General features: G+C 40.1%; 1 long non-coding RNA gene across 1 annotated transcript in view; it reads left to right on the forward strand.

Moving 5' to 3' along the window:
• LOC132659226 (uncharacterized) overlaps positions 1 to 18,050 on the forward strand; it is a 92,838-nt gene extending 74,788 nt beyond the window's left edge. The window contains exon 4 of the long non-coding RNA XR_009599380.1: positions 13,938 to 18,050. This is a non-coding gene — a long non-coding RNA (uncharacterized LOC132659226). The remainder of the gene's footprint in view (positions 1 to 13,937) is intronic.
• The last annotated feature ends 9,670 nt before the right edge of the window (positions 18,051 to 27,720 follow it).

Below are 27,720 nucleotides of genomic sequence, written 5' to 3' on the forward strand. Positions count from 1 at the left end.
ACACAACTCCCCCAGAGGGATGTGGTCAGGACCACGCGAGGTATTGCATATGAGGAGGTTATTTCACAACTGAAGTTGATACTATGAAAAACTTTATACTGTTAAATGTAAGCTAATTGAGTCTACCTTTATCTCAGATATTGGGGGTGTAAATTTACTTATTTTTATAGAATATTGGCCCAAATATTGATTTTGGTAGAAACAGAGATGTGGCTTACCAGAATGTGCTGTTAATATAGCATAAAAATACTAGATTAATTGCTTTCTGTCTGGGGTATAGCCTTAATTTTTTCCCTTGCAGTTTTATTGAAATAAAATTGACTACAGTACTATATAAGGTTATAGTATACAGAATAATGATTTGATTTACCTACATGAGATGTGATTACCACAAGTTTAGTGAACATTTATCATCTCACAGAAATATAAAATTAAATAGAAAAACCTTTTCTTGTGATGAGAACTCGGAATTCTCTCTTAACAACTTTCATATATAACATCCTGCTGCTGCTGCTGCTGCTGCTAAGTCGCTTCAGTCGTGTCTGACTCTGTGCAACCCCTTAGACGGCAGCCCACCAGGCTCCCCCATCCCTGGGATTCTCCAGGCAAGAACACTGGAGTGGGTTGCCATTTCCTTCTCCAATGTATGAAAGTGAAAAGGGAAAGTGAAGTTGTTTAGTCGTGTCCAACTCAGCGACCCCATGGATGCAGCCTACCAGGCTCTTCCATCCATGGGATTTTCCAGGCGAGAGTACTGGAGTGGGGTGCCATTGCCTTCTCCATAACATCCTTCAGTGTTAATTATATTTCTCATGTTGTACATTACATTCCTAGTACTCATTTATCTTATAACTGAAAGTTTATACCTTTTGACCACCTTCCTCCACTTTTCTCCTTTGGTAACCAAAAATCTGATCTCTTTCTATGAGTCTGTTTGCTTTTGAAGTATAATTAACCTACACCACCGTGTTCATTCCTGATAACTAACGCAGTGATTTGATATTTCTATATACTTCAAACCAATCACCACAGTAAGTCTAGTTACAGTATCACCATAAAAAGATTTTGCAGAGTTATTGACTATATCCCCCATGCTCTGTGTTTCATACCCATGACTCATTTATTTTGCAACTGGAAATCTGTACCTCTTAATTTCCCTCACTTTATTTCTTTCCTCCTCTCACCTCCCTCCTCTCTGGCAACCACCTGATTCTATCTTCTTCCGTATAACCTTACTTTTGGACCTAGCAGCTGGATGTTCTGTTTTCAAGAAAATTCACTCTGTTTTTAAAAGATTGATTTCAAGTCTAAGTTCTCTAACAGTCTGTCTTCTTTCTGGCTTTAGCACACCTTGATAGGCCAAGTAAACATTCTAGGAAAAAATAAGCTATAAAATGTTGAGGCCACAGACTGGCAGTTAGCCCAAGAGTGAGATGATGGTGTTCTTCTACAGACCTACTCCTGACATCTTTTCTGTGCTTCTCTTTGGAATTAAAATCAAGTCCTCAACCATCAAGTAATTCCTAAATTGTCAGCTATGGTGGAACTGAAAAAAATAAGTCTTTGTATTTCAATAGAGTCATCCTGAAGAGCCAAAGACTTCAGGAGGCAACAGAGGCCATCTTCACTGGCAGCAAACCTAGATTAGATGACTATAGTAGAATAGCAGGCTATAGTAGAATTGAGGGTCCTTTAGGCAGTTCCTCAAGGTATGTGACTGCTGCTGCTATGATAATCCACCTAAGGATGGCAATACTGATGCAAACAGAAAGCCTGAAAAATCTCAGGGGCACTTAAAGATATAAAAGAAATAGGGGACCAAATCCCTCTTCTTTCCTGACCTTCCAGCTCTTATACACATAGAAGAAAAGTAACTAAACTCATTTCTTAAGAAAGGCATTATTAGTGGCAATTGTTGACAACCATACAGAGCAATAGGAACTCTTGTATATGGGTGGTAGAGATATAAATTAGCACAGTCACTTGGAAAATTGTTGGGCATTTTCTGCTAAAACTAGACTACACATACCTTATGACCCAATAATTCTCCTCCAACAATAAGGTACACAAGCTGCTCTTGCCGTTTAGTTGCTAAGTCATGTCCAACTCTTTGCAACTCCATGGACTGTAGCACTGCCAGGCTCCTCTGTCCATGGGATTTTTCAGGAAAGAATACTAGAGTGGATTGCTATTTCCTTCTCCAGGGGATCTTCCCCACCCAGGGATTGAAACCACATCTCCTGCTTCTCCTGCCTTGGCAAGTGGATTCATTACCACTGAGCCACCTGGGAAGCCCTAAGGTATACATCTGCCCACCAGAAACACATACAGAAAAGTTTCCTTTATGCATAATAGATAAAAAGGAAAGTAATTTAGATGTCCGTCAACAGTAGAATGAATAAATTGTTCAGTTCAGTTCAGTTCAGTCGCTCAGTCATGTCCGACTCTTTGCAACCCCATGAACTGCAGCACATCAGGCCTCCCTGTCCATCACCAACTCCCGGAGTTCACTCAGATTCACGTCCATCGAGTCGGTGATGCCATCCAGCCATCTCATCCTCTGTCGTCCCCTTCTCCTCCTGCCCACAATCCCTCCCAGCATCAGAATCTTTTCCAATGAGTCAGCTCTTCGCATGAGGTGGCCAAAGTACTGGAGTTTCAGCTTTAGCATCATTCCTTCCAAAGAACACCCAGAGCTGATCTCCTTTAGAATGGACTGTTTGGATCTCCTTGCAGTCCAAGGGACTCTCAAGAGTCTTCTCCAACACCACAGCTCAAAAGCATCAATTCTTTGGTGCTCAGCTTTCTTCACAGTCCAACTCTCACATCCATGCATGACCACTGGAAAAACATAGCCTTGACTAGACAGACCTTTGTTGGCAAAGTAATGTCTCAGCTTTTCTTTTTTTTTTTTTAATTTTGATTTTGTCTTTATTTTTTTTTGAGCTTTTATTTTTATTTTTGTAATTTAAATTTATTTATTTTAATTGGAAGCTAATTACTTTACAATATTGTATTAGTTTTGCCATACATCAACATGCTATCTAGGTTGGTCATAACTTTCCTTCCAAGGAGTAAGTGTCTTTTAATTTCATGGCTGCAATCACCATCTGCAGTGATTTTGGAGCCCCCCAAAAATAAAGTCTGACACTGTTTCCACTGTTTCCCCATCTATTTCCCATGAAGTGATGGGACCAGATGCCATGATCTTCATTTTGTGGTATTCATAAAATGAAATATTGCATGCCCCCAAAAGTATTGCTATATACAACATGATAGATGAATTTCATGAACATACCTAAGTGAAAGAAGTCAGAAAGCAGACAGCACACACATCATCTGACTCATCTTCCCTGAAGTTCAAAACCAGGCAAGGCTAATTTATGGTGCCAGAAGCCAGACGCCAGAAGGGTGGTCTCTCTTAGTATAATAATGACCAGAAAGGAACACAAGGCAGATGAGGGCTTGGTACTATTTTGTTTCTTGACCTAGGTATTTGATTATGTAGGTCATCAGGGTTACCCTATGTGAAAATGCATCAAGTGTACACTTATTTTAGTGTACATTTATGTTATATTTTGGGCTTCCTTGGTGGCTTAGATGGTAAAGAATCTCCCTCCAGTGCGGAAGACCTGGGTTCGATCCCTGGGTTGGGAAGATCCCCTGGAGAAGGGCATGACAGCCCACTCCAGTATTCTTGCTCTGAAGAATCCCCATGGACTAAGGACCCTGTTGGGTCACAAAGACTCAAACACGACTGAGCAGCTAAGCACACATACACACGTGTTATATCTCAATAAAATTTATGTAACAGAACAAAACAGTCTCTTGTACAAAAAAGGTGGACTACAGTTTGGAGAGATGCTTTGCTAATTCTGCTGGTTTTCTGAATAAGAACATGAGGAGTAGGGTCGACAGACCGGAGTTCCATCAAAACATTTGACCTCTTGACCTCACTTTCCTCTTCTGAAAGAGAGAGGATGTCACCAGAGGTCCCTAAGATTTCTCTTGGCTTTAACAAAAGCAGTGACCTTCAAGCCAGTGTACTTCCCACCTAATCTGTTGCCTGTCTAGACAGGATAGGAGGCAGAACCCAGTTTCTAAAGTGTTCCCAAAGGTGAAGTTTGCCTCTTCCTCAAATAGATTCTTAGGCAGTTTGATGGAAAACTACACTAGAACAAATCTGTAGAAAAAGATGTTTTATTGACCCCCGACCTGGTAGCCTGTATTCTGTCAGTATTGGGTTTCATCAAGAAATAATCCTCTAAAAAGAATTTATCCTTAATCCTAATAGAAGTGAAAGTGTTAGTTGCTCAGTTATGTCTGACTCTTTGCAACTCCATGGACTATAGCCCTCCAGGCTCCTCTGTCCATGGAATTCTCCACGCAAGAATACTGGAATGGATTGCCATTCCCTTCTCCAGGGCATCTTCCTGACCCAGGGATCAAACCCGGGTCTCCTGCACTGCAGGCGGGTTCTTTATAGTCTGAGGCACCAGGGAAGCCCTAATAGAAGAAGTAGGAAGGGTTAAAGCAAAAATTAGAGTTGGGTGGCTCTGGTGGTAAAGTATCCGCCTGCCAATGCAGGAGACACAAGAGATACGGGTAAACTCCTGGGTCAAGAAGATCCTCTGGAGAAGGCAATGGCAACCCACTCCATTATTCTTGCCTGGAAAATTCCATGACAGAGGAGCCTGACCGGCTCCTGTTCCTGGGGTCACAAAGAGTCACAACTGAGCAAGTGAGCAATCAACCTTAAAGACCTCAGTAGGCTGCTCTGAGGTGGGTTATGTTCTTGAAGCTGCCAAACACAGCATTTGATTTTTGATTACCTACTGCATCTGACCTCTTAATAAACCGGGGTTATCAACCATCCTTTGCCAACCAAATTCTACTGAGGAGGTCTGAACAGAAATTAAACGCAGATAGTTTCAGTGAGGTTTCCTTTATTATGCTAACCATACCCCTCACTGGGCCAAAAGCTCCCCTAAGCTGAGATCCTTGTTTTGTGATGGCATTTTCCCAGCACCAGCGAGGCGAGAGGGGAGAGGGCTGGTTCATCAGATCCCTTCCCCCCAGGGCCCTCTTCCCCTACCTTGAGACAATCTAGAAAAGTTATTGAGATGGAAAATGTTTAGCTGAATGTTTTTTTTTTTTTTTTTTTGCCTATCATTTCCGAGAATTTTCCAAAATAGCAAAGGGATGCTGACTTCCCACTAGGACTCAATAGACTGTAGCAAATCAAACAATTTTCCAAAGGCATTTTCCTACCACTCATCTAACCACATTTCCCACCCCACCAGAGAAGCCCTGTGGCTGCAAGGGGAATTCTGTCTGAGGTCCTCAGAGTGAAATAGGTGTATTTTCACATCTTGGAGGGAGAACGGAGCAGGGAAAAATCTCTACTGAAGATTTTTGAGTAGGGTAGGAGTAGATGACAAAGAAAAGACAGAAGTGTAATCAGAAAAAGAAACAAATTCACTTACTTTCTGTAACTGAGCAGAGGTGGAGACGTCGCCGCCCTGAAGAGCGTGGAGAGTTGCTTCTTGAGCAACCCAGAGAACAGTTTCAGATTCTGCTCCCAGTGATCTGCGGGTCTCGTCTAATCAGGGAAACTTTATTTTTCATCATTCCTTGCTGAGCTGTGACACATGAAAATAATTACTGAGGTTAGGGATGGAAAATATTTATTAGGTCAGCTCGACCATCCTTTCCACTATGTAGGCCGGCTCCCTGCTGGGCCTGGAAGACAGCTATGACAACACCCTGGCATGTCCCTGTCTCCCAGCACCTGAAAAGCGGGTTATCTGTCCCTTCTTGCTCTCTGGTGGGTCTATGAATGCCAAGGAGGAGAGAAAAGAAGACAGCAAGATGTACTACGGCAACAGAAAGGCCTTGTCCAAGCCACTGACCAACTATTAACGTGGGAGTTGTCAGTTCTTCTTCAAAAGGTTGAAATCCAACTTCTCCTTGAAGAGTCCTTTGCTGTTTGTTCACAACAGATGCACAGGCCACCTTGAAGTTTGGGACATTTTCTTCTCATGGGTCGCATCCTATGCTCAATGCTTCTCCTGGGTAAGGCCTGGCTCCTCAGAGATGAAGCTCAGCAGATCTTTGCAAGGGGCCTGCATGCCCCACTGGCTGTTACTGAGCCAAGGCAGAGAGGCCGGTCCCCTCTCAGCTGGCCTAGTCAAGGCACTCCCCCTGAGCCTTCTTCCTTTCTGCTGTTTTTCTTCTGCATGACTTCCAGCTTGCTAACGTTGAACCTGTCCTAAAGAGACCAGGGCTGGGCTCAGCAGCCTAAAGGTGGTCTCCTCAGAGCCATAGAGACAGGGCTACCACCAGTGCTAGGCCCCCCAAATAAACGGCCCTTCTCAACCCCCCGCCAGCTGCAGTCTATGTGCCCTTGTTTCGTGCGGAAGTCGAGGGCTGGTTCTCTACAGGACTCGGTGCACAGAGGCACTTAATGTGTGTAGAATAGTGCTTTCTGCCACACCCCCGACCCCACACCACCAAGCGACCAGGGAGCGTGAGGGCCAAGGGGGCTTCCATCTGCTCACACACCAACAAGCCGCTCAAAGGCCCCACACAGAACAGGTTTCAGGAAAGAGCCCAAAAGAATTGATTCAAATTCCTATTCACTTTCCTATTCAAACCCCAGAACATCTAAGGGGCAAAATGGAGCAAAGCTTGCTATAAAATCAAGGAAGTGACTGAGGAAAAGGTTATAATGATTGAAGATATTCACACTGAGGGCTAGGGTTGCTTGTACAGGTGGTGTAGGGTGGGAGTAAGCGTACACGGAAAGACAAATGACCCATACAGTCTACTTGTCCACCTACAAGAAGGGCCTGTACGGGATGTTTTTAAGGTAACTGAAAACCATCCACAGTTCTCCTGGGCAATTCCCTAGGTCTGTGGAGAGGGAGATCTTTTCCTAGCACTAGATAGGGCCCTAGTATTAACACAAGCTGTTTACATCTTCCACGTCTGCCCGGCAGGGGCCATGATAATTGAGCCCTCAGCTCTGCACTAAGACGCTGTGTTTTGTGGTGAGTAGGGTTTTACTGAACAGATTTTCTCACAGAACTTGGAATATGCTGAATTTTAATCAAGTCATGTCACTGGCCTCCTCACTCACTCGTCCCACATTGACTGCGCAAACACAATTCACCCAAAAGCCTTACAGTCCTGTTCACACTTCAGCTGGGAATACAGCGTCCTCAGAGGAATGTTCTCCTGACCAAAGAACTGAGGCAGGGGTGCTGAAGGCTGTCTGCCTTTACTAGAAAGACTGATTGATTTAGTTTTAGAAAGTGAAGGAGATCTTCTTTGCTATTAAAAAAGCAACTTATTTTTACTGCACTGATTAGTTAAGATTGTTAGTAGGTATTATGGTCATGTAGACACCCCGAGAAAAGCATGAATATGAATAAGAGGCCAAAAGTGATTGGATACCGTGCAATTAAAGGTAACGGTTTTAAACAGTTTCTCAGATTCCAAAAATAATTTAAAATTTAATGGTATTTCAAGACTCTTCAACTTTGTGTCAGAGCTGAATCATATTTCTTTGGTTTTACCTTTAAAGTCTTTTTTTTATTTTTTTCATTGCTCCATATAAACTATGGGGAATATGGTATGGGACTTGCTAGCCTCATTTCAATATATTTTTCTTATTCATTTTAATATCCATAAACACTTCAATTTTCTTCCCTATTCCACTGGAAAAAATTCATGCTTTTTACTTTTTGGAAAATAAATTAACCAAAATGTAATATGATATTTAAGTGAAGAGTGCCAGTGACATTCAATGGTCCACGTGGCATGACATTATGTTTTCTGTTTTATTCTATGCATCTTTCTAATACAGGCTAATGCTGATGTTCATGTAAATTGCTTTGATTTTATAGAAGAGACGGCTGCATTCTTTTTGTAAACCCAGGGTTTTCGTGCAGTAATAGAAAAAAAAGGCAGAAACAAAATAATGGGCACAGGCAATCAAACTATCATTATGGGTACATTATGTGCAGGGTGCTAAATTGGTTGAAGTCCTTTATTTTTAATTTCTGCTCATCTGTTCACCATTATTAAGTGAGCTTACACACCAGAGGAGATTTAAGAGTGACAGAGGGTAATTATACACTTTTTTAAAAAGATATTTTTCATCACAGGGTTAGAACCACACCAAGAGAGAAAGCTCCTTCAGAATTTCACACAGAGCTCCAATGTACTTTATTTTATTTTTGGACAGGTACATAATTTTCACTTTATATTCTAGGTTGAATTCCACATACTGCTAGTCCTATTAGATTTTTATAGTATGGCTATATATTATTTTATATATATATTTAAAGACATTTTAAAATAAATAATTGTTTATTTGCACTCTGTACTTAAAAATAATTCACAGTGCAGTTAATGAATTTTCAGTTTTCCGCTTATGGTTAGTGTCATTAAGATGAAAATGTGAGCATTTGAAACATGATTGGAGGCTTTGGTTGAATGATTAAGGGCACAAAGTCATAGGAACTATATAAAATTTTTTAGTGATTTTATGATGTATAACTGACGTAATAAAGAGCATTTATTTAAACTGCACCCGTTTATAAGTCTCAGTTCAGTTCAGTTCAGTCGCTCAGTCATGTCCGACTCTTTGCAACCTCATGAACTGCAGCACGCCAGGCCTCCCTGTCCATCACCAACTCCCGGAGCTCACCCAAACCCATGTCCATTGAGAAGGTGATGCCACCCAACCATCTCATCCTCTGTCGTCCCCTTCTCCTGCTGCCCTCAATCTTTCCCAGCATCAGGGTCTTTTCAAATGAGTCAGCTCTTCACATCAGGTGGTCAAAGTACTGGAGTTTCAGCCTCAGCATCAGTCCTTCCAATGAACACCCAGGACTGATCTCCTTTAGGAAGGAATGGTTGGATCTCCTTGCAGTCCAAGGGACTCTCAAGAGTCTTCTCCAACACCACAGTTCAAAAGCATCAATTCTTCGGCACTCAGCTTTCTTTATAGTCCAACTCTCACATCATACATGACCGCTGGAAAAACCATAGCCTTGACTAGATGGACCTTTGTGGACAAAGTAATGTCTCTGCTTTTCAGTTTGGGTATATATATTTGATAAATAAATGGTATATACATAAATACGTCATAGTAAAACCATCACCACAATCACAATCAAAATAGTGAATGTAGTTATAACTCCCCAATTTTTCTTCTACTTCTTTCTTGGAATCCCTCTTTTGCATCCCTGTCTACACTCTGCCTGAGGTAACAACTTATCAGCTGTCACTATAGATTAGTTTTCATTTTCCACAGTTTTACTTAAATGGAATCAAATCACACATTATGTACTCTTTTTCTGGCTTCAAACATTCAGCATAGGCATTCTGAGATACATCCATGTTGTTTCATGTATTAATAGCTCATCCCTTTTTATTGCTATTCCATTGTGTGTATATACCACAGTAAGTATATCTTTTCAGCTCTTACTGGACATATGGATTATTTCCAGTTTGGGGCTTTTACAAATAAAACTGCTTGAGACAGCCATGTACAAAGCACTATATGGATATATGCTTTATTTTCTTTGGGGTAAATAGTTAGGAATATCATAGATGATTCATATGGTAGGTGGCTGCTTAAATTTTTAAGAAATCGGCCAGCTGTTTTCCAAATAGTTGTACTATCTTATGTTGCTACCACGGTCCATGAGAGTTCAAATTTCTCCTCATTCTCAGCACTTGGTATGGTTAGTCTTCTAAATTTTAGACATTTTATTGGTGTATGGTGATATCTCATTCTGGTTTTAATTTACATTTCCTTAATGGCTAATGATGTTGAGTGTCTTCTCACATGATTACTTGCCATCCATATGTGTTTTCTGATGACTGGCTGATTGATACTTTTGTCCATTTTTAAAAACAGGTATGCTTGTTCTCTTACTATTGAGCTTTGAGAATGTTTTTCATTAAATATTCTGGACACAAGTCCTTTGTCAGATGTATCCTTTGCAAATATTTCCTGAGGTTTGTCTTTTCATTCTTTTAATAGTGTCATTCAAAAAGAAGTACTTTGGCTTCTTGGTGGCTCAGTGGTAGAGAATCCCCCTGCTAATGCAAGAGACATGGGTTCGGTTCCTGGTCCAGGAAAATCCCACATGCTGTGGAGCAACTGAGCCTGTGCACCACTACTGAGCCTGTGCTCTAGATCCTGGTAGCCCCAACTATGGATGCCTGTCTCTTACTTCTTCTATAGATCATGCTTTGGGTGTTATACCTAAGAAATCTTTGACTAATTCATGGTCAAAGGTGAAAACTTTTCAAGCTAAAAATTCAAAAAAAAATTTAATGTTATTTTTTCCAGAAGTTTTTATAATTTTATGCTTTACATTTAGGGGTCTGAGGTCCATCATCAATTAATTTTTTATATAGTATGAATTTGGATACAAATTCGTTATTTTGCATATAAATTTTCGATTGTTTCAGCTATATTTGCTGAAAAAACTACATTTTCCCTGCTGAAAACATTCAATTCAGTTCAGTTCACTCAGTCATGTCTGACTCTTTGCAACCCATGAACTGTAGCACGCCAGGCTTCCCTGTCCATCACCAACTCCCGGAGTCCACCCAAACCCACGTCCATCGAGTCGGTGATGCCATCCAACCATCTCATCCTCTGTTGTCCCCTTCTCCTCCTGCCCTCAATCTTTCCCAGCATCAGGGTCTTTTCCAGTGAGTCAACTCTTCGTATTTGGTGGCCAAAGTACTGGAGTTTCAGCTTCAACATCAGTCCTTCCAATGAACACCGAGGACTGAGCTTCTTTGGATGGACTGGTTGGATCTCCTTGCAGTCCAAGGGACTCTCAAGAGTCTTCTCCAATGCCACAGTTCAAAAGCATCAATTCTTCGGTGCTCAGCTTTGTTTATAGTCCAACTCTCACATCATACATGACCACAGGAAAAACCATAGCCTTGACTAGATGGACCTTTGTGGACAAAGTAATGTCTCTGCTTTTTAATATGCTGTCTAGGTTGGTCATAACTTTCCTTCCAAGGAGTAAGCATCTTTTAATTTCATGGCTGCAATCACCATCTGCAGTGATTTTGGAGCCCCCCAAAATAAAGTCAGCCACTGTTTCCACTGTTTCCCCATCTATTTGCCATGAAGTGATGGGACCAGATGCCATGGCCTTAGTTTTCTGAATGTTGAGCTTTAAGACAACTTTTTCACTCTCGTCTTTCACTTTCATCAAGAGACTCTTTAGTTCTTCTTCACTTTCTGCCATAAGGGTGGTGTCATCTGCACGTCTGAGGTTATTGATATTTCTCCTAGCAATCTTGAAGCACAATCCAGGTTGTGCTTCCTCCAGTCCAGCGTTTCTCATGATGTACTCTGCATATAAGTTAAATAAGCAGGGTGACAATATACAACTTTGATGTATTCCTTTACCTATTTGAAACCAGTCTGTTGTTCCATGTCCAGTTCTAACTGTTGCTTCCTGACCTGCATACAGGTTTCTCAAGAGGCAGGTCGGGTGGTCTGGTATTCCCATCTGTTTAAGAATTTTCCACAGTTTACTGTGATCCACACACAGTCAAAGGCTTTGGTATAGTCAATAAAGCAGAAATAGATGTTTTTCTGGAACTCTCTTGCTTTTTCGTTGATCCAGTATATGTTGGCAATTTGATCTCTGTTCCTCTGCCTTTTCTAAAACCAGCTTGAACATCTGGAAGTTCACGGTTCACATATTGCTGAAGCCTAGCTTGGAGAATTTTGAGCATAACTTTACTAGCGTGTGAGATGAGTGCAACTGTGTGGTAGCTTGATCATTCTTTTGCATTGCCTTTCTTTGGAATTAGAATGAAAACTGACCTTTTCCAGTCCTGTGGCCACTTCTGAGTTTTCCAAATTTGCTGATATATTGAGTATAGCACTTTCACAGCATCATCTTTCAGGATTTGAAATAGCTCAGCTGGAATTCCATCATCTCCACTAGCTTTGTTTGTAGTGATGCTTCCTAAGGCCCACTTGACTTCACATTCCAGGATGTCTGGCTCTAGGTGAGTGTAAGTGATCATACTATTGTGTTTATCTGGGTCATGAAGATCTTTTTTGTACAGTTCTTCTGTGTATTCTTGCCACCTCTTCTTAATATCTTCTGCTTCTGTCAGGTCCATACCATTTCTGTGCTTTATTGAGACCATCTTTGCATGATATGTTCCCTTGGTATCTCTAATTTGCATTGTGGTTTAAAAAAGTTAATTGTTCATGCATGTGTTCATCTATTCCTGAGCTCTCTTCTGTTCTAAACATCTGTTTATCTTTACAGCAACACTGAGTCTTTGACCCCATGAATATGGTTTATCTCTTCATTTATTTGGATCATCTGTAATTTCACTCAGCAAGGTTGTACACTTTTACTGTGCAGGTCTCTCAAATCTATTGTCAAATTTATTTTTTCTAAGTATTTCATGTTTTGGATGCTATTGTAAGTAGTATTGCTATTTAGTTTCAAGTTCTGGTTGGTTGTTGCTAATATATAGAAATGTGATTTATTTTAACCAACCACCTTACTGAATTTGCAGTGGCCACAGACCTGGAAAAGGTCAGTGTTCATTCCAATCCCAAAGAAAGGCAATGCCAAAGAATGCTCAAACTACCACATAATTGCACTCATATCACACGATGGCAAAGTAATGCTCAAAATTCTTCAAGCCAGGTTTCAACAGCACATGAACTGTGAACTTCCAGATGTTCAAGCTGGATTTAGAAAAAGCAGAGGAACCAGAGATCAAATTGTCAGCATCTGTGGGATCATCGAAAAAGCAAGAGAATTCCGGAAAAAAAGTCTACTTGTGCTTCATTGACTACGCTAAAGACTTTGACTATGTGGATCACAACAAACTGTGGAAAATTCTGAAAGAGATGGGAATACCAGACTACCTGACCTGCCTCCTGAGAAAATTGTATGCAGGTCAGGAAGCAACAGTTAGAATTAAACATGGAACAATGGACTGGTTCCAAATTGGGAAAGGAATACGTCAAGGCTGTATACTCTCACCCTGGTTATTTAACTTATATGCAGAGTACATCATGCAAAATGCCGGGCTGGATGAAGCACAAGCTGGAATTAAGATTGCTGGAAGAAATGTCAATAGCCTCAGATACGCAGATGACACCACCCCTATGGCAGAAAGGGAGGAGAAACTAAAGAGCCTCTTGATGAAAGTGAAACAAAAGTTGGCTTAAAGCTCAGCATTCAAAGAACTAAGATCATGGCCTGCAGTCCCTTTACTTTGTGGCAAATAGATGGGGAAACAATGAAAATAGTGAGAGACTTTATTTTCTTGAGCTCCAAAAATCACTGCAGATGGTGACAGCAGCCATGAAATTAAAAGATGCTTGCTTCTTGGAAGAAGAGCTATGACCAACCTAGACAGCATATTGAAAAGCAGAGACATTGCTTTGCCAACAAATGTCCATCTAGTCAAAGCTATGGTTTATGCGGTAGTCATGCATGGATATGAGAGTTAGACTATACAGAAAGATGACTGCCAGAGAATTGTTGCTTTTGAACTGTGGTGTTGGAGAAGACTCTTTTTTTTTAATTTTAATTTTTACTTTATTTTACTTTACAATACTGTATTGGTTTTGCCATACATTGACATGAATCCACCACAGGTGTACATGCGTTCCCAAACATAAAACCCCCTCCCACCTCCCTCCCCATAACATCTCTCTGGATCATCCCCGTGTACCAGCCCCAAGCATGCTGTATCCTGCATCGGACATAGACTGGCGATTCGATTCTTACATGATAGTATACATGTTTCAATGCCATTCTCCCAAATCATCGCACCCTCTCCCTCTCCCTCTGAGTCCAAAAGTCTGCTATACACATCTGTCTTTTTTGTTGTCTTGCATACAGGGTCATCATTGAGAGTCTCATGGACTGCAAGGAAATCAAGAGATTAAACCAATCAATTCTAAAGGAAATCAGTCTTGAATATTCATTGGAAGAACTGATGCTGAAGCAGAATCTCTAATACTTTAGCCACCTGATGTGAAGAACTGATACAGTAGAAAAGACCCTGATGCTGGAAAAGATTGAGGGCAGGAGAACAGGATGACAGATGACGAGATGGTTGGATGGCATCATGGACTCAGTGGACATGAGTTTGAGCAAGTCCAAGAGGTGGTGATAGACAGGGAACCCTGCTGTGCTTCAGTCCATGGTGTTGCAAACAGCTGGACACTGACTGAGCGACTGGACTGAACTGAACTGAATGTAGATTCATCAGTTATAACAAATACACCTCTCTGGTGGAAAATGTTGATAATGGTCAAGCTTGCATGTTTGGGAGTAAGGAGTTAAGGGATATCTCTGTATCTTCCACTCAATTTTACTTCGTACCTAAAACTGCTCTAAAATACAAACTGTTTTTTAAAAACAGTTTCAGAGGTGGATAGTTGTACAACAGTGTGAATATACTTCATACCACTGAAACGCAAATGTACTTAAAAATGGTTAAAATGCTAAATTTTAAGAATACATATAGTTTACCACAATAAAAAATTATTATAAGGTGTTTTATGCATATAAAAGAGTATACCATATTTTATGTAGAAATAAAAACCCAATACCCGTGTACCTTCACTAGATTAGGAAAGAAATCTTTATACATAAGTCTTGGGCACCCCTCTGAGTGATACCATCTTCCTCCCAAGGATAACCATTCTTCTGATTTTGTGTTTACCATTCTTATGCTTTTTAATCTTGATATCCCTAGATAATATATTAATTATTGTATGTTTCTAAACTTTATAAAAGTGATATTCGGTATTCTTGAAGTACTCCTTACTCAGAGCTATGATAATTAGATTTATCCACAGTGATACAATGTATGGAGGTGTAGTTCATTCATTTTCATTATCCTCATGATGCATTAAGCAAATATATAACATTTTACTTACCAAAAATATAACTGTTACTTTAAATGATGTGATGTTATTTTGTTAAAATGCACTATCTTAAAATTTATGCCTTGGTTAACTCTCAAATGGTTTAGAATGCAATAATCTGTAGGATCCATAGAATTTTTCAAGAAAAAATTTTGTTTTAAAATAAAAGCTAGTGTTGAACTCCTAAAACATTTATTGTATGTGGTATACTCTTTAAGCAATTGTAGTGTATTTTTTTTCCTTTTTTTGGGGGGGGTAACTCTTTATTTTAAGCTTATAGAAAGTTAGCAGAATAGTACAAGGGATTTCTGTAAACTATCCAGATTTGTAAAATGTTTGCTTCAGTTTTTTTATAATTTCTTCTTCTCCCCCCACCCCAACTCCATAAGCATACATACATATATGTTGTGTTTGTATTGTTTTTCAATTACAGAATTTATTTAACATTTCTCCCCCAATTAAATGATATATCTTTTAGCAGGAATCACATTTAACCTAGCTTTTGTGTTTCTCTCAGCACCCAGCACAATTCACGGCTACCAGGACCCAAAAACTCAACAGCAGATAACTCAATAAACACACTCACTGATTGCGACGGAATGACTGAATAAGCTAATTCCTGTTTCTCAGTGTCCCTCAACATCGATGATTTCAGGGTTGGACTTTGGAGAGTAATGAGAAGAAAATAAAAAACTTCTTTACCTTTTCCACATCCAAGTCTTTTGTCTCCATGCATTAAAAAAAAAAATAGCCAGGGGAAAATGAGTGGGAGTGGCTGAAAAGTCAGAGATGGGGACAAGTGGAGTGGGCTCTAGGAACCCCTGCCATTGACTGATTGCTCTTGAGATTCAGATCACATGTAGAGAACCAGGTATCATATATGAACATCAGTGTGGCATTTGCAAGATTCAATCACTGTTGTTAGTCTATGTCTATTAAATTCATACTCATGCTTGAAAAGTAACAGTTAAGAATTGATGGCATCTGAAAACTTCTTTTCTTGGGTACTGAATAGGAGTCTAGAAGTCTGGAAGAGGCAGGACGTCTTATGTATGTGCTGTGCTAAGTCACTTCAGTCCTGTCTGACTCTTCGGGACCCTATGGACCAGTAGCCCACCACTCCCCTCGGCCCATGGAATTCTCCAGGCAAGAATACTGGAGGGGGTTCCCATGTGCTCCTCCAGGGGATCTTCCCAACCCAGGCGGACCCAGGGATTGAACCCATCTCTTGTGTCTACTGCATTGGCACCTGGGAAGTGCCACCACTATTGCCACCTGGGAAGCGTATATCTTATGTAAAGTACAGTCCTACTTGCATCGTGAAATTAAAAGACCCTTACTCCTTGGAAGAAAAGTTATGACCAACCTAGACAGCATATTCAAAAGCAGAGACATTACTTTGCCAACGAAGGTCCATCTAGTCAAGGCTATGGTTTTTCCAGTGGTCATGTATGGACATGAGAGTTGGACTGTGAGGAAAGCTGAGCACCAAAGAATTGGTGCTTTTGAACTGTGTTGTTAGAGAAGACTCTTGAGAGTCCCTTGGACTGCAAGGAGGTCCAACCAGTCCATTCTGAAGGAGATCAGTCCTGGGTGTTCTTTGGAAGGAATGATGCTAAAGCTGAAACTCCAGTACTTTGGCCACCTCATGCGAAGAGTTGACTCATTGGAAAAGACTGACGCTGGGAAGGATTGGGGGCAGGAGGAGAAGGGGACGACAGAGGATGAGATGGCTGGATGGCATCACCGACTCGATGGACGTGAGTTTGAGTGAACTCCGGGAGTTGGTGCTCGACAGGGAGGACTGATGTACTGCAATTCATGAGATCGCAAAGAGTCGGACACGCCTGAGCGACTGAACTGAACACTACTTCTTCTGTTCTTTTGTTCTTATTGAAAGTGAAAGTCTTAATCCCTCAGTCACATCCAACTCTTTGTGACTCCACGGACTGTAGCCCACAAGGCTCCTCTGTCCATGAGATTCTCCAAGCAAGCATATGGAGTGGGTTGCCATTTCCTTCTCTGGGGAATGATCCTGACCCAGGGATCCAACCTCCACCTCCTGAAACCCCTGCATTGCAAGTGGATGCCTCACTGCTGAGCCATGCCCGTGGGCGGGGAGGGGGCAATTATAATAGCATAATTTATTCTTTTACAATTCAAAAGATTTTTCAGTCCTAACAATGACAAAAAGTCATTTTAGTGTGCAGAAATTCACGCTAAATTTATCCTAGCTATAGGATACTGGATGAAATCTTGGGGCAATCTGCTTTGTATTAAAATACTTCCTTGTATTTGTATAATATTATTTCCCTAAAATATGTGAGTATGAAGCATAATACATATAAAATACATAACACGTATGAGTGGCTAAAATAATAATAAAAACATCTGTGCACCTACTATCAATACTTTGAAATCCTGTATAGCTTTCCCAAATTATATTCCCCTTTCTTTCTCCTGAGTTTTGTGTATAGGGTTCCCTCAAGTCTCAGCATATAGGAATGTTCCTAAATGTTATCCTTTTTGGCTTGTGAAGTTTTGAACTTTTTATAAATTGAATCATTATGTCCTTTTTAAAACTCTATGTTGTGATGTTTGGCTCTGCTGATACACTGTCATGTCTCTTATCTACAGGGTATACGTCCAAGGCTATCAGTGAAAGCCTTTAAACCTCAGATAGGACTCCACCTGATATTTACTATATTTTTCCTAACATACATACTCATGCTAAAGTTCAATTTATAAATTCGGTACAGTAAGAGAGTAACAATAACTGGTAATAAAATAGTATAATTATGACAATGTATTTTCATAAGAGTTATATGAATGTGGCCTCTCTCAGAATATCTTATTGTATAAGTTTAATGTCTTTTCCATCTTAACTAAGCCCTGATTGTGCACTGTGGCTGTAACTTTTGCAGTCTGAGGTGCGACAGCAGACAGCAACACTAGCAATTCCTTTTTCCTTCACAATTTCATGGCTAGAAGATTTGTTCTTACCATAGATCTTAGCAACCTCTGTGTACGATGTTTTTTCTTTCCTTATTAAATGGAGTATTTTCACCTTTGCACTTAATGACGTCTCTTTGGCTCTCAGAATCGCCTGCGTCACAACTCTTGTGCTTTAGGGCCATTACTGTTAAAGCAAAATAAAGGTGACTTGAACAGAAGCACTGTAATTCCCTGATGGTCATCTGAGATCTCAGAACCCAGACAGATGGCTGCTAAGTGACAAGCAGGAGGGACAGACAGTAGCATTCTCGACCAAGGCAGGACCTTGTGAGATTTCACCATGCTGCTCAGAGCAGGGTGCAGTTTAAAACTTGTGGATTTTTAGTTTGCTGCTGCTGCTGCTGCTGCTAAGTCGCTTCAGTCATGCCCGACTCTGTGCGACCCCAGAGACGGCAGCCCACCAGGCTCCCCCGTCCCTGGGATTCTCCAGGCAAGAGTACTGGAGTGGGTTGCCATTGCCTTCTCCGGAATTTTTAGTTTACTTCTGGAATTTTCCATTTAACATTTTTGAACCAAGGAAAGCAGCATGGCAAATGAGAAGGGGACAACTATAGTTAACTGCGGTTCGTTCATTTTTCACTGCTACTCATTTCGCACTTCATTATTAAACATATCACAAGAGGCAGTTTGGAAATAAAGTCACGTTTAAAAAAATTTTTCTTTTGATTAATGCTTCTTTATTGTGTTCAAGTTCAGTTCAGTTCAGTTCAGTTCAGTTGCTCAGTCGTGTCCGACTCTTTGCGACCCCATGAATCGCAGCACGCCAGGCCTCCCTGTCCATCACCAACTCCCGGAGTTCACTCAGACTCACGTCCATCGCGTTAGTAATGCCATCCAGCCGTCTCATCCTCTGTCAGAATGCTTCAAATCCCCCAACCATTTCCTTCTTGAGAAACAGTACAGGGTATGTGGTGAAGAGCCACTTCCAAGGCTTTACCAGCGTGACTTTGGATTCATTACTTAACCTCTCTGAGCCTCAGCATCCTCACCTGTATCATGAGGATAACAATAGTATCTGTCTCATAGAGAGGTTACAGTAATTAAATGAGCAAATACATGAAAAGTATTTGGAACAGGGCTGGTTCATATTTAAGTGCTCAGTAAAAATTATCCACCATAGGAGGCAGAGATTTGGAACAAAGTCTAGATGTTTTTGCAGATTTAAGTGTGTAAGGGAAACTGTTTTAAGACTTTTCAATTAATGAGCTAATGAGAAAAGCACTGTTTCTAAAATTCCTGAAGAAAAGATGACAGCTCTCATCTCTTTCTCGTACTGTCTGCGCTGTTAAAGATAATGCCAAATGGACCAAAAAGAAAGGAAAAAAGATGAGCTTCAAGTAAAATTATTTTACTATGATCCAGCTCTTAAGTAGAAGAGATGAGTATCTCTTATCTATATTGTAATCATAGACTTTGTGTAGCCAGTCCAGTAAGATAAATGTATGATTTTTCTTTAAAGAAAAGTTATCATCATGAAGACTTCTAAGTGAATTGAAAGCTCAGTGAGTTAATTGGAGATTAAATCATCATCTATGGAATGAGGCCAATTTACAACTAAAAGGATTCAGCCCTCTTTACCCTTACCCTGGAGAAAAAAACAAACAGAAGGAGGGGTGTGAGGTAACTTCTGACTACAGGAAACATTCATCTGACATTTGGGCAGGAAAAGTGAATATTCTTAGCTGTTCCACGTTAGGAAATAAAATTTAGGATTTTGAAAGGAGACTCTCTTTTTAAATTACTAGTTGTAATTTTATTTTGAGTGCAGAAATAAGCCTCAGAAGTAAATATTCATCTTTATTTTTCAAAATCGGTTATTCTTGCTGTTCAATAGAAGGTAACAGAACTACAGAAATGGCAGTGATCCCACATGTGGGGCATTAATTAATATATTGTACTACTAGCCACTGAGAGACTGTGAGTGACCTGATTCCAGGGACACTAACTGCCTTGGCCCTACTGCAGCTCCAGGTCTAGCAGAGTGCTTGATGCATCGGTACACAGATAATGCTCAGTGAATAACAGTGGAATAAATAGATGAACAAGTTCCTGTGTCACCTTGAAACAATAATCGTCTCAATTATTTAACTGGTCTAGCAAAGTAACTCGGTGATAAAGAATCTGCCTGCCAATGCAGGAGATGCAAGAAATTCGGGTTTGATCCCTGGGTTGGGAAGATCCCCTGGAGGAGGGCATGGCAACCACTCCAGTATTCTTGCCTGGGAAATCCCACGGACAGAGGAGTCTGGCAGCCTACAGTCCACGGGGTTTCAAAGGATCAGACATGACTCAGAGACTAAACGGCAAACAGCAGCAGCAAATTATGTTACAATGTTTGTCAGTGAATGATTCTTATTGCTAAGAAATTCACTTTGCGCCACACTCACATCCCAGTGCTATATTCAAAATCAGTGGTTCTCAGTCCTTTCAAAGACAAAGGCCACCTCTCAATGGCAAACATTTCCCACCATAAAAAAATCATCATATTTTTATACTTAGTATTTAATAAAATAAAATAAATTGAGAGTCTTTAAAAATAATTCAGTAGTAACCTCCCCCTCCCTCTTTCCCACCCGTTCTTTCTGAAGTCCACAAATTGGAAATCAAAGTTCTAGATTCTGCTCTTAATATTCTCATTCTGAACAGAAAGAGAAAATAACTGTTCTGTACCTTCTGCATAAAAAAGTCTTCTATGTGATCACTAATCACAGCATCAGTCACCCTTAAGCTTTTTCAAAACTCAGCAAAAATAAATGCCTTTACTCTTTGCCTCTCAGGCTTTGTTTTTCTAGTGCTTTTATTTTTCAGAGTTTCTTCTGAACCTTCTTCAACCTTTCCACATTTTCAAGTTGCAGAACCCACAAGCGGTCACAGCACTCTGGTAACACTCATTTAATAAGTAAGTGTAACAGAGTGACAGGCTATTTAGAAAGATGCACTTTTATATATAGGAAACAATGAATAAAAACCCAAATCAAGAAATAAATATCACTGAACAGTTCTGGCCCATGATATTTAGTGAAAATGATATCACAATATAATCCACAGAGTTACTGTATTTTTTGGACCTTATCTCCCCCATACTGGTGCTATTCTGCTGTGTAATGGGATACACAGTTCATGTCTCTAACCCATAAAAATGCAGGAATGAGTCCCATATGTACCTTTGCCGAGTCTTTATGATGTAGATGCTGATTAGCCTCCGGGCCACACAAGTTGAGTTAACGTGTCTTTCCAAACAATTCTGTTATATTTCACTGCTTGACTCCTGTTGGCAGGCTGATGAATCGAACAGTTGTTGTTCTCCTAACTGCCCCAATCCAACTACAGGAACTTGGACTATGTTCCTGGGACCTAAACTATCACTCCCATGCTCAGTCTTTTAAAGCATTAATAAAACACAAATCACATCTTTTTTTTTAAAAAAATTAGTGTAGGTGGGAATAATGAGCTAACTAGAGATTTCCCCAAATCCTGAGTTGGCTGCAAATTGATGTGGTGATTTATCAAAACCCGAGAGCCGCTGCACTGTGGAAGAAGTGGGGAATATGTGTTCTTGGGTTTTTAGTTCACATTAAGGCTGGGAGTCCCAGAGGACAGACATGTTAATCCTGAGCTGGCAGCTTCCTTGGGCTTGCCAGGTGGCTCAGTGGTAAAGAATCCGTCTGCCAGTGCAGGAGACATGGGTGTGATCCCCGAGTTGGGAAGATCCCTTGGAGTAGGAAAGGGCAACCCACTCCAGTATTGTTGCCTGGAGAATTCCATGGATAGAGGAGCCTGGTGGGCTATAGTCCATGGAGTCACAAAGAGTCAGACACGACTGAGCACGCAAGCGTGCACACAGCATTTTCCTCCACCTGGGTTTATTTCTACCAATGCTTTCTCTGACTCAATTTGAGTTTAACAGAAAGAGCAACAGACGTGAATCACAAGATGCATTCATTTCTGGCTTCCCCCCTCATCATCTGTGTAGTTTGGGGCAAGTCACTACTCCTCTGAACTTATTTTCTTTTCTCTAATATAGGAATAATGACATTTGCCGTAAGCATTATTTTGAGGCTCAAATGGGACAAAGTCCAAGGATAATACTGGGTAAACCATAAAACAATAAAAAAGGAAAGTATGATTGTAGTTATCCTCAGCAGCATCTCACACTCTGATGGTTTATGAGTGACTTTATCTTCCAATGATTCCATAAAGGCATTGGCAGAGTAAGTCCAGTGGGCCAAATCCAACCCATGGCCTATTTTGGATCAGTCCATGAGCTGAGAGTCATTTCTACATTTTTAAAGAGTTATAAAAATAAAACAAAACAAAAGCAACATGAAGAAGCAGCAGTGACAGAGACCATATGTCATCCACAAAATCTAAAATAATTTACTATCTGGCGGTTTACAAACAGTTTGTCAGCCCCTAAGATAGTAGAAATATCAGTCTACACCCCACAATGTCCCTGCCAAATCCTGAATATACCACCCTCTGCTGCTGCTGCTTCTGCGTCCTCTCTTCAAAAATCTCTCCCAGTTCTATACTGAAGAATATCTATCCATGAGCAGGAACAGTCCATGATTGTGTTGTTGATAGGTACACATAGAGATTCTTCAATGACAAATGAAAGATTGAAAGTAATTCTCAGATCTCATGGTTTAAAAGCCAACAACTCTATTTACTCAAAATGAGCTGTGGGCACAAATTATTTTAGAAAAGACCAAAGGATTTCACATATCATATTTTTGTTCCCCCCCAATAATCCACTGCAAATAGAATTATCTCATCTATCTTTTTTTCCTTCTATCACCACAATCTTCAAAACCTCTCAATCCAAATTGATACTGATGGCAAAGATCCTCTGACATAATTAAATTGAACCATATGGATTCTGGATCAAGATTAAGAAAAAATTAAAGTGTTTATTGTGTTGAAATTTCTTATGCCAATTTTCTGCTAAAAAGGAAGATTCAAAAGGTCAGGGATTTTGCAGCACAGACTTAGTGGTATATTAGTTACAGTAATTCAGCCTGAAAATTCCAGCCGAAATAAATACAATGGAATGCCATGAATTACAAGAGACCACAACTTTAATCAGCTCATGGGAAAAGAAAAACATGCATTTGCCTATTGACAGTTGATAAACTGAATCCCAAAACTTGTTTGGAGGCCAAGGAACACCAAGGATTGTTATGCTGCAGCAAACTTTTGAATTTCCATTTTTCCCCACTGCTGGTTGAGATATAAAGACACAGATAGAATCTTATCTGCATTATTCTCAGAGTTATTGATTATACACATTTAGTAAGTGTCCTCTGAGTCAGATGGACCTTCTCTGGTGGCTCAGATCGTAAAGAACCTGCCTGCAATGCGGGAGATCCAAGTTCAATTCCTGGCTCAGGAAGATGTTCTGGCGAAGGAAATGGCAACCCTCTCCAGTATTCTTGCCTGGAGAATTCCATGGACAGATAAGGCTGGTGGGCTACAGTCCATGGGGTTGCAAAGAGTCAGACACAACTGAGCAACTAATACTTTCACTTTCAGAGGCAAAACCACTTTAAAAGTCCTCAGGGAGGTAAGCCCTTCTCTGGGTATAGGACCAGGAAAACTATGGCCTGAAAAATCAACTTAGAATGTATGTGTCTGCATATGCATATACATTTTGTGCTTTCTTTTTATAAAAGTAAGGCATGCCCTTTCACATTTGACAAATATGATAGGACATAAGGAAGATTCACAACAAAACAAAATCTATATGAACTCTCATAGAAATATACCTAAGATTTTTTAAGTGAGAAAAGCAGATTACAGAGCAGGATGTGTATCGTGACCATATTAAAGTATAAGTAAGGAAGGATTTTCAACAAAAAGAAGAGAAAATAAGAGAGGCCAGAAGGAGACGTAAGTCATCTTTAGGAAGAAGATTGTAGGTATTTTCTCCTACTAGCTTCTTTTCTTTTCTTTTTCTTAGTTTGAAATCTATCTTGTTTTTGTAATAATAAAAAGTGGAGACATCATTTTTTATTTAAAATTGAATATTTTAACACATAATGAAGGTATCTATCAACATGCTCGGCACACAGTAGGTCTTCATTAACTGTTTTGGCTTATTTGTTTAGAAGTGTGTGTATGTGTGTGTGTGTCTGTGCTCAGTTGCTAACACGTGTCAGACTCTAGAGACCCTATGGACCTTAGCCCATCAGGCTCCTCTGTCCATGGGATCCTCTAGGCAAGAGTACTGGAGTGGGGTGCTATTTCTTCTTTCAGGGGATCTTCCCTATCCAAGGATGGGACCTGTGTCTCCTGTTTCTGGTGCATTGGCAAGCAGATCACCACTGCACCACCTGGAAAGAGATACCCTTAAAATTAAATGTTAAATCCTCAGAAAAGCTCAGGCTTCAATTCTATCTCATGCCTCTCTGTTTACCTCTCAATTGTGAAATGGGAATGGTATTATTAGCTAAACTATTGGGTAGCTGCAAAGATTGAGAAAATAAGTTTCCATAAGTATACAGTTTTACCTAGTTCCTTCTTTAAGTGAATAACAATTGTAAAATTAATAAATGACAAGCTTTCTCATTATATACCACTGCTGTCCAGGGCCTTCCAGTAACTCAGGCCAAATTTTCATTATTTTAAATGGGAAACATCTTCAGAAAAGACTAAAATGTTGGCATAAGAATCAGTTTTCAACATGTTCCTTGTTGGGTAAATTACTTTGTGAAAGAATTAATAATTGGCTCCATGTCTGGAGTCCTGAAAGAAGGGCTGTATATAGCCTGCAGTGAAATCTACAATGCTAATGCTTGTTTATGCAGTTAATAAAACGTACATGCTTATTATCCAATAGCCCATTAGTGCTCCTTTAGAGCCACTACTGTTGCTTTTGAATCTGCAGAAGCCTGAACCGTAAATATGTTTTGCTTCTTTACAGAACAGAGTGAATTAGGTTACTCAAAAAATGGACATCTGGCTAAAAGGAAGTAATAATTTTTCTGTTCTATTGTGTAAATATAGATATTGGCACCTCTCTGATACCACAAATGAGCAGCCAAACATCACATTAAATGGTATCACAGAGCCTGTACTATGGAAACTCAGTCCAGGTAGTGATTCTCCTTAGCCACAAAAATTATAACTGACCTGACCTCGTTTGAAACCATAACGTTTATTTTGGTTCAGTATCAGAATATTTTGGTCCCTCATCATGTTACCAATAAGTAAATACCTCTTTGTTTAAGGTATCTTTTTTGAAGCCTTACCCTCTCTCCAATTCAAAAGTACTTTCATTCTCTGCCCGTACCGCATTTCTTCACCATGTTTGGGAGTGAGGGCATTAAGAAGGTGGTGTGTTTTTTGTTTCAGCTACAAAAATAAGTGTATGCACCAGCAATCCCTGGACTTAGGAATTTACTGGTGTTACCCGAGGAAGGAAATGATAAGGAGAGGGGAAAGACTCAATATCCATCTTCTTAGGAGACTGAAGGTGGGTCTGTGGGTAGTATCAAATGGAAAATGGACATTACACCGGGGAGATTTCAGAACTACCTATTGGAACATAGAATAAGCACAAATGAACCAGAGCCACAAGAATAATTTTTGTCAAGTTGAGTAAACAAAGACGAAGGAGAAGGAGATGGAGGAGGAGCAGGAGGGGAAGAGAAAGGAGGAGGAGGAAGAAACTGTGATCTTTTCTCTCTTTCCCAGTGTGGAGGCAAAACAAAGAATTTTCTTTTACATGAGACGTGCTGTAACTTTTCTAAGCAAGAGATACTGCCATTCTTCAACCCCATTTATTGCGCATCCATTTTCCATCCTCTTTCAAGTTGTACAAAGTCATCAGCCTCAGGTAAGGTCAAATACTCAAACTCTATCAGGTCCAGAATTCAGATATTTAAAAAGTTTGACACCTCATCACCAAGGACGGGAATATAATAAATGAATTCTGTAAAAATTCATGGTAGAAAGCATGTTTCAAAACTGCTTTACTCAAGGGACTTCCCCGGTGGTCCTGTGGTTAACAATTCACCTACCAGTGTAGGAGATACTGGTTCAATACCTGGTCTGGGAGGATCCCACAAGCTGTGGTGCAACAAAGCCCGGTGCCACAACTACTGAAGCCCACACACCCTGAACCCATGCTCCACGACAAAAGAAGCCAGCACAGTGAGAAGCCCTTGCACCAAAATTAGAGAGTAACCCCGACTCACCAACTAGAGAAAGCCCACATGCAGCAACAGAGACCTACTGCGGTTCCCCTCCCCCCGCCAAAAAAAAAGTTTAAAAAAAGCTGTTTACTCAAGACATGATTGGGTAGTTGAGGAGTCATGACCATGTATTATGTATTAGTTTCTTCCAAAGTGTCCCTCTTGATCTTGCTTACTACTGATCAGGAGCCTGTAATCTTCTGCTTTAAACTCTGCCTTTCAGAATTTACTTTGTTGCTTAGTCAGTTCCTCCTTTCCTGTACTGAGCTATTGCTGCCTGAAGCCCTGGTGGTTAAGTGCTAGTGTATCTACAAAGCAGAATGAAGCAGAGCTCTTGTCTTAAAGTGCTCACATTTTAATGGGGAAAACAAGCTCATAAATAGGTTAAGTTCAATCTCTGTGATAGCTGCCATCAGAGCATAGAAGGTCTTTTTCACCATTCATTTTTTAAGATCTAGTTTCAAAGCAGTCATCTCCTAGAACCCTTCAAAAGCTTCCCGGATACAGGTGGAATTACCCACTTCCACACCCTTTTTCTTTCCATAGTACTTTATTCTGTTTATAGCAGAACACAGATTTCATATTATGGTTAATGACATACATACAAGAATTCTGGGTAGACAGCAATCTGAGATCAGACAGGGGCCAGGTAGCATGCGCTCTGTGCTCAGATGCTAGGACAGCCTGCCACAGACACTCAATAGATGCTCCCTAAATTGAACCCAATTCCAGGGTCATTTATTTCCCAGTGTACTGGGTCATTGATTTGACTATGTGTTCCCGTCAAAGCTGCCATACAGATTTACAATGACCCCAAAAGGCTGGAAGACAAAAAAATGAATCCTTGAGGGAAAAAAAAATCTGTGGTCAACAGTTTGTCAACAGATTGAAGTTGCTGTCATAGCTCTAATACTCTCTTCCTTTTGGTTAATGATGAGCAGGCCTTCATGGTAGGGAGGGTGAAAGTGGTCACTGAGAATTAAGGGTGCTGATGTTTCCCAGTTAGGCTTTAATCAAATGTAAAACATTTTCTCATGGTGCTTTAGCTTACTATTTTAGGAGTCATGTTCAATTTTCTTAAAATTGTTATTTTATGAAAGAGTTACTGTTTCCAAGTGAAAATTTTTAAAAAAATAACGTGAGAGTTTTAGATAAGTCTTTTAAAAAGCAAATCATATTGAGAATGTACTAATATCAATGCTTGTTTTATGTAGTACTTTTAGAAATAATGTCTTACATAGAACTATTGATAAAAAATAAAAAGTCTAATAAGAAGTAGCCAATTGCTAGGAAGTCTGTTTTTCATTGATAGTCTGTTTTGAAAGCTCTATAACTTCTGGCTTCTTGTTGTTACCAAACATAGTTACCAAACAAAACAAAATTTGGGAGTTAAGCATAGGTTTTGTCCCTTTTATTTTATCAAATAAGAGCTTTAAAGATAAAAGTCAACAATTACTATTTGTTATCACATTATTCATAAAAGAAAGGACTTGTCACATACAAAATATAGAAGATCCTAATTTCCAAAGTCAGAATTTA

This window comes from Ovis aries, chromosome 2 (assembly GCF_016772045.2).
Source record: "Ovis aries strain OAR_USU_Benz2616 breed Rambouillet chromosome 2, ARS-UI_Ramb_v3.0, whole genome shotgun sequence".
Lineage (NCBI taxonomy): Eukaryota > Metazoa > Chordata > Mammalia > Artiodactyla > Bovidae > Ovis > Ovis aries.